Below are 8,999 nucleotides of genomic sequence, written 5' to 3' on the forward strand. Positions count from 1 at the left end.
TGTGTTTGAAAAATTAATAAGAAGCTGATTGACTGGTTGGTACTTTATCTCTCTCAAAGGCTTGATACATTTCCCCCCCATACTTATAAATTAAAAATACAGTCCAAATATATTCAGTTTTGGGCGTGTGGGAGTAGACCCACACAAACACGGAGAACATACAAACTCCACGTAGACAGGACCTGAGCGGGAATTGAACTCAGGACCACAGTGATGTGAAGCAGTAATACTTACTACTTTGCCACCATGCTGCACATTCATCTTTGTAGGAGTGATGATGTCTGTGTGTATAACATTACCACCAAGCAATTCATTTTATTCTTTTTTTTCCCTTTCTGGTTTGTGGAATTTTTAGTTGTATCTAGGAAAAAGCGAGAATGCTGCAAGTTTCTGTATAGCAGATTAGTGCTGTCCACTATTCACCCATTATTGTATGTGCCACCAAGGTGTGCCAGTCTTCCACTTTACCTACCGAGGGTTCATTCAGGCTACGAGCACTGTGACGGTAGGGGCAGTTTCCCAACCATACACTATTGTATGTGCCACCAAGGTGTACAGATGCCAGTCTTCCACTTTACCTACTGAGGGTTCAGTCAGGCTACGAGCACTGTGATGGTAGGGGCAGTTTCCCAACCATCCACTATTGTATATGCCACCAAGGTGTAAAGATGCCAGTCTTCCACTTTACCTACTGAGGGCTCATTCAGACCATGAGCACTGTGATGGTAGGAGCAGTTTCCCAACCATCCACTATTGTATATGCCACCAAGGTGTAAAGATGCCAGTCTTCCACTTTACCTACTGAGGGCTCATTCAGACGACGAGCACTGTGATGGTAGGAGCAGTTTCCCAACCATCCACTATTGTATATGCCACCAAGGTGTAAAGATGCCAGTCTTCCACTTTACCTACCGAGGGTTCATTCAGACCACGAGCACTGTGATGTTAGGAGCAGTTTCCCAAACATCCACTATTGTATGTGCCACCAAGGTGTAAAGATGCCAGTCTTCCACTTTACCTACTGAGGGCTCATTCAGATGACGAGCACTGTGATAGTAGGAGCAGTTTCCCAAACATCCACTATTGTATGTGCCACCAAGGTGTAAAGATGCCAGTCTTCCACTTTACCTATTGAGGGCTCATTTATCCCACGAGCACTGTGACGGTAGGGGCAGTTTCCCAACCATCCACCACTACTCTGAGTGCCCACCAAGGTGTACAGATGCCAGTCTTCCACTTTACCTACTGAGGGCTCATTCAGACCACGAGCACTGTGACGGTAGGGGCAGTTTCCCAACCATCCACCACTACTCTGAGTGCCCACCAAGGTGTAAAGTGTACACACACCATAACAGATTGCTGACTGTCCCCACATATTTTACATTAAGGCTGCAATTGTCCTATTAATATCTTACTGGAAAACTATACATTTTTGGATATGTTGTGTAAAATTCTAATAATTTAGGAGAAACGCATGTATTTTATCACAGGCAGTATTTTGCTATGCTGCTGATTGTATCTAGTGTTCTTGCACAGCTCACCATTGTTAGGTAAGCAACATCTGGATAGAGGGTTTTATATGATTCATTACACATCGTAACTGCCATTATGCACGCAATCGGCGGATTGTTGCGTTTTGCGCATGCATCACAGTGCACTTGCGCGAACAAGCCATACACAGACCCATCGCAGAGTGATTGACAGGAAGTGCCGTTTGTGGGAGGTGACGGGGGAGGGGGGGGCGGCGAAACGCAGACGTACCAGTGCGTTTAAACACCATTGCAGGGGCGTGCATAAATTATCCACTGCGATGCCCTGCGCAGCTTGTACTCACAGCGTGCAATGAAGTTAGCAATTCCTGAGTGAGGTCAGACATTGTGCAAGTGTGTGTGAGGCTGCGATGGTACCGATGGTCTAGCGGGTCTAGGTAAAGCGGGCATCCTTATGTTGTGCTGTGACGGCATAGCTATCGCAGTCTATTAGCATACCATCACAGTGAGACTGCGTGCGTAATCGACATTGCAATTGCGATCCTTGCTGAATCAGGCCGAGTTCCCTATGTGATTAAAAGCGCCTGGTTCAGTATCTCTTTTTGTGGGTACAGCCCTGTAGGTCAGCGGTCGCTAAGCTTTTCGCTCGCCCCACCTGCAAAATCATTTTTCTAATTAATTTAATGCATTTACCTTTAGGGAAAATAATTGTAATATAAGTGTGGAATCCTCATGAAGGGTATACACACGGGCCGATCCTAACCACTGAGCATCAGGACCCGTTTTACAGATGTCCACATACCCTGTCTGGCTGGCCATATGGGACGGACTCGGCCCTCGAGGCAGTCAGCAAATGACTGAGGGACACCGAATATATCAACCTGTCAGACTGAGGGCCTAAGATGGACGCTGTAGCACAGCCGCTGTGTCTTTGTATGCAGCGTCTGTGCTACAATATGCTAGTGCCGCAGGAAGCGACTTTAAATAGATGCCTCCTGCGGGCTTTTGCTAAGCGCTGCTGCATCCGAAAATGCAGCATCGGATCATCAGCGTGACCGTAAGATACATTTGAGTAACCCTCAGGGAAATCATGACGGTGTTTTCACTCTGCCAGGGTAAGTGAAGCTGAGCTGCAAGGACGCAGACACTGGCCTCGGCAGGGGGGCGACACCACCCCCGCTTTTGAGAAGGCTGTCCGTCACCGCCCGGTCCACGCCCTCAAACGGACGCAGCAGGTCAATCATGCTGCGTCTTAGGGGGCACTGCGAGGAATCTTGCAGAACAAGATCTGCCCATGCGCAGACAGGGATGTACGTAAACCATCGGGTTTGTGTACATCTCAATTAGACCCGTTAATTAACGGGTGTGAAAAAAGGACGATAGCCTCAGCTATTCAATTAGAGCCCCCTTTTCACTCGAGACCCTTTTAAACGTGTTAACGGCATCAAGTTCATGGCCCTATGCGTTAATGGGGTATTTTTACCTGTTAACATTCTACTTGTCGTGGCTAATTGCATTCCCCCCTAGGACCTGGAATTATAATCACTACTCCTGATATGGGGGTAGCCTCAGGTGAGTGACCTCAGCATCAGATGTGATTGTCCGAAATGATTGGAACCAGCAGCACAAGGGTGCTTGTTTATGACTGTCTGTATCTGATGAAGGAAACGTGTTTATTAATGTTGGAACTGACCAGACCGGTAACACTGCAAGCCTGAGCTTTCCTCAACTTCTGTTAGTTTGGTAGATAATTACCTTTTTATTTTACTACAAATAGAGGTGCACGTAAATAGACTGCTCATAACTCTGCAATGTTCTGGAATATTTAGGTCGGGCTCACATGTGCCAAAGTTTCCCAGAAGACTCTCAGTTTAGACAGTAAATGTAGTTATGGGATACATTACCCAGGCCAGAATCCTTGAGGTTTTTTTCGTATAAGGTTTTCCCCGTAGTTTTGAGCACTTGGCCAGACAGATACTAAATTACAGTTACAAATGAACCCTAACACCCTTATCCTGTGCTTCTAGATACTAATACAGAAGATAAACAAAAGCTTCTTTTACAGGTCCTTGCTACACCGGACCAGAGGAACACAGGCAGACAAAACAAACACCAGGAGAGATAAAGTACCAACCAACCAGCTCCTCACTGTTACGTTACAGGCTATGTTTGAAAAATGATAGTTAGGAGCTGATTCTTTTTCTTTCTCTGATCAGCCCTTCCCCTGGTATACAAGTCGTGCCTCTGTATGTGCAAGGACTGAGATGCCCACTTTGCGCATCTTTTAGACGCTGCAATACCTCTTGGTGCATCTATATATGCCACCATCGCTCGCACCATAGAAACCTGCACCAGCCCTCTGGGAGATGCAGATTTACCGACTGAGCATGTGTGACAGGTGATACAAAGTGGCGCTATTATGTTGTTAAACTGTTCAGAGTACTTTTAATGTATATATTAGTGATTGTATTAATGTATTTTGACTGTTTCTCTACTAATTCAGCTATGCAGTCTGATACTAATATTCAACTATGTTAACTATTGTTTTATTAGAAGTTGCTTTTTGATATGATTCTCAAAGGAATGTGCGGTAGTTATATGTTATGTCTAGTGGAACTGCTTATGGCAATAAGCCTTGAACATATAAATGTCAATGTCATTTGTTATAATAATATTGCACTATTATATTTGAGGCAATGCTGCCCCCTATTGTTAATATTTGTTTTAATATATAAGGTACATAGCATCCGGTCTTTGTTAGAAGCCCTATAATTAGGTGTGAAATGCGGAAGTCTGGAGCCTTAAATCCCGTCTCTAACAGACTGACTGCAGAAAGTGCTGAGTCCGGAGTAACCATCTTGTGACTTGTGCTGTATTGTACCATTATCGGAATTAATTAGAAAACTAATCTAAGTACCAATAAATCATTTTAATTAATTATTTCACTTAAACTGTGTGTGTATTGTGTCATATATATCACTCTGTTACTGTCTTCCTGAACCTTCCGTTTCCACCGGAAACAGCATGGCCTCAACGTAAGCGATAAAGTGTCTGAGTACGCAACCACTATCAGCGACAGTCCCATAACATGCCCATAAGCTGGACCATTTTTGTTCTTCTCAATAGGCAGCTCCCAGTCACCACCCAGCACATTTCCAATACATTTGTGATGCTGTGTGGCTCAATCGCAACTGCGCCTCTGTGCGCACATTCCATGAGATGCATGAATGCGTCGCATGAGTTTTAGGGACTTTCACACAGGTGCAGTAGCTTAAAATCACTCAACTCTTTAAACATAGGCATTGTGTGCGATATAGAAGCAGGCCCGTAGTGTACTAGGTTTTGAACCTATTTGAATAACAAACTTTATATATATTAGGCTTATATCAATATTTCTTGATATAATGCTTAACATGATAATTTTTAATTACTGGCAAAATACTTTTTATTTCTTGTATGCAGATGTATGTTGGGGCAATGGATCTAGGTTGCTTTGGGCCGCTTTTACCATTTTACATTGGAAAGGGTAAATAATTCAAACTTGGACTTTAAAGCAAATCCACTTGACACACAGTATGACCTTGCCTGGTAGTTACAGGGTTAATACGTGGCACACAGTACACGGATCAGCTGCTGCAGCCAGCTGTACTCTATGTACGGGAAGCAACTGGTACTAGGGCTGGCGCACCGCACAATTATTCCGGCTGAAGTGGGGAATCCCATTTGTTCCATTAGAAATCTCTGCTAAATATGGGCTCATTCAAGATATATTTAAATATAAGCAGCGCTGGCCTGTACTTCCATCCTGATATAACAGCAGACGGGGGGGTAACAAATGGGACTGGTGAGAGACTGGTGTCCTTTTCATATGTTTTCACAAATAAATGATTTCTAGAGTTAAACGGTCTAAGTGACAATCTGATTCTATATTCCTGTGCTTCACCATTAGCATGGGGCGAGTTCTGCTGCAGAACTAATGACTTTGGTCAACTCGGATTAAGGCCCTGATTCAGAGCCGGACGCTCTGACAGAGCGCTCGCTCTGAATCAGGGCGTTTTTTTTTTTTTTTAATGGAGCGTCCACCAGGCCGCTCGCATTGCTGTGGGTTGCCACCCACAGCTAATGCAAGCGGCCAGGATGATGGTCGCGATGGTCAAGACCATCGCGACCATCGGGCTTGCGACGAGACCCTTGTGGTAGGGTCTCATGGCCGCAAGCCCCAGAGAGCTTTCGGCTCAAGCAGGGCCGAAAGCTCTCCCACTGACATCACTTGCGATGTCAGTGGGGCCGCCCCCAAACGGTAGGCGTTCCCATGGGAACGTCTCCGTCTGGGCAACCACCCCCCCGGCCCACCCACCAAAGGGGGCGTGCTGTCACTGAACATCGACAACACGCCCCCTTTGGTGCGGGACCCGGAGCGACGGATTGCCCGTCGTTATCCGGGTCTCGAGCATGCGCACGACGGAGCTGGCTCACGAGTGATGTCAGTAGGGCCGCCCACAAATGGCAGGCATTCCTGCTGGAACGCCTCCGTTTGCCCAGATCAACATCGACATCCGCCCCTTTTGGATGCGAGCACCGGAGCGAGTGCTTTTTGCGCTCGCTCCGGGCCTCGCACACACCATCGACCCGCTTGCGAGCGGGTCTGAATCAGGCCCTAAGTTCAACCATTGTAATATCTTTATAAGATAAATTACAGGGAATGTATGTTCTGTATATTGGTCATTTTTGCACAAGATGGGATTATTATGGAAGCGGCATCCCGATGGTTCAAATCCCGACACGAGAACGGTAAGTAATGTTCCCCTGTCCTATTTACACCCTAACCCTCCTTTCCTGTACCCTAATACTAACCCTAACCTCCCCCCAGCCCGGAGACCAACACTAACTCCCCCCGGGACGCCTAAAGTCGTCGTCCCCCCCGCGGCTTATACTCACCTTTCCGCGGTGTCCTTACAATGTCATTATTTCGGCGCTGGTGTTGTCTCAGCGTTCGGGATTCCGATGCCAGGGTTCCGGCAGATGGCATCCTGCTTGTCGGGCTCCTCACCGCATGCCGATTATTATTATTAATCTTTATTTACAGGGCGCCACATGCGGTCGGCAGCACCGTACAGAGGGGAAACAACAAGACAGTACATGGTATAAGAGTTCAATACAGTAAAATGATAACACTATGAGGGGTATTCAATATGAAACGTTAACTTCACTTTCGAAGTTAACGTTTCATATCGGAGTTTTTACCTGCGTTATAGTATCGGGCGCGCTCCCGCTTATACCCGTATTCAATATAAAATTAACGAAACGGGAAACTCCGAAGTTGGATTTGCGTAAAGTTACGAATTTTTCCTTAAAAAAATTGTAAGACCCCCTAAAGTAGTAAAAACATGGGGGATCACTATGGGTACCCCCGTTTTAGCCTTTAAATGAAAGTTGGGGATTTAAATAGACGCAGCAGGTGTTTTTTTCCCGACATTGAAGAAGTGATGCAGAAGAGCACTTAGGTTATTTTTTTTTCATTTTTTTAAGTGGTCCCATCAAATCTGGGGTACATGAAAATGGGTACTAGCATATTTTTAAGTCCCTAAAGTAAATTTTTTAAAATTCTGCATTTGTGCACCTGCCGCTATAATTCTATTCTTCAAAACACCTGCCGCATACTTGCAGAATAGCCCTGAACCTATTTCCCTATTGTTATACAATTTTTTCCCAATTTTTTTTTACACCCCAATTTTTTAATTAATTTTTTGGGGTGTCCCTATTTTTTTTTTAAACTTTTTTTTTACACAGTTCTTTTTTAAATGTCAGTCCCAGGGGTGCAGGCTATTTTTTTTAAGCCTGCACCCCTAAACCCCAATTCTGCACTTTTTTTCGACACCTATTCAATGGTGAAAAGTTATCCCCGTTTTTTATCAAAGGCTTTCCAAAACTGCGATAAGTCTTTGAAATTGAATACGGTGTAAAAGTCAAACCTGCGATAATGACGTCATACCTCCGATATTAACGCAAAAACGATGTTTTTGCTCCCATATTGAATACCCCTGTATAACTCTCAGCACAGCAACTGATAGCCTGGATGGGTAGTGGGGTGCAAGCGGTACATTCAGCGCAAGCTAAAACCTGTGCCCATTAGCGTGGGCGCAACTAACAGGTTTAGAGCAACTGAAAAAGGTATGAAGACAATGAAGGAGTAAAGACATGTGGCAGATAGCCCAAGGAGGAGGTGCACAGTGCAACTGCCAAGCAAGAGTTATAGGTCATGAAACCAGGAGGGAAGAGGGCCTTGCTCATAAGAGCTTACAATCTAAAGGGCAAAGGGCAGAAAAACAGATGGACACATAGGGTGAGCCAGTGTAAGGGGATCTGAGGCAAGAAGAAAGAGTGGAAAAGATGAAGAATGAAATAGGGTGAAAAGGTTAAGCAAAGGACCGGTATGCTTTTATGGGTGGGTTTTCAATGACTGTTTGAAGCTATACAAGGTCGGGGCTAGTCTGATAGTATGAGGGAGATTGTTCCTGTGGTGGGGAGCAGCACGGGAGAAATCTTGGATTCAGGAGTGGGGTGTGGTTACCAGTGGGTCTAAAAGCAGCGGCCAGTGGCCGACCAGAGAGGGCAGGGGGAAGTGTGCATGGAGATGGGATTGGAGATAAAGGGAGCAGTGGAGTTGGAGAGGGCCTTGTGCATGAGGGTGAAGAGCTTGAAGAGAACTTTGTATGGGAAGGGGAGCCAGTGCAGGTCTTGGCAGAGAGGGGTTGACAGTGATAGAGAGGTCGGGAGGGGAGGCGACTCTTGATGAAGGGAAGATAATTAATTCAGTTTTGGTCATGTCAAGTTTTAGAAAGTGACATACGGGAGGAGATGGGGATTGTAATCACACTACACGTAACGACGTCACTTCAGGGCATGCCAGGTCCCCCCAAATTGCTGGCCTACTTCCTGTCCCCTTCCCCAAAAATGCCCCTTCAATGCCATGTGCACTTGACACTGGTATGCATGCTTTTGAGGGTACACACCTGACAACTGTCCTATTATCGGGACAAAAGTCCTGATCTGTGGTACGCTGGGACAGTCCCCTCAAATCAGGAGCATCCGCCTATCTAAGATTGGATGGGAAGTGTGCTAATCTTTTAAAACGGACCTGATAATATACATATAGGCAAGAGACATACAGTGCAACTGTGTCATCTACATTGTGGAAAAAATATTTTTGTTGGCTGAACTAAAAATAATCAGAAGGCAGACTATCACTTCCCCAGTAACCAGTGACATCACTGAGAATTATGTGTATCCCTTCACTAGGAGCCTATGACATCACTAATAATGCAGCCTAACACTTCACTAGGAGCCAGTGACATCACTAATAATGCAGCCTAACACTTCACTAGGAGCCAGTGACATCACTAATAATGCAGCCTAACACTTCACTAGGAGCCAGTGACATCACTAATAATGCAGCCTAACACTTCACTAGGAGCCAGTGACATCACTAATAATGCAGCCTAACACTTC

This window comes from Taudactylus pleione, unplaced genomic scaffold (assembly GCF_031769625.1).
Source record: "Taudactylus pleione unplaced genomic scaffold, aTauple2 ptg000194l, whole genome shotgun sequence".
NCBI classification, from domain to species: Eukaryota; Metazoa; Chordata; class Amphibia; order Anura; family Myobatrachidae; genus Taudactylus; species Taudactylus pleione.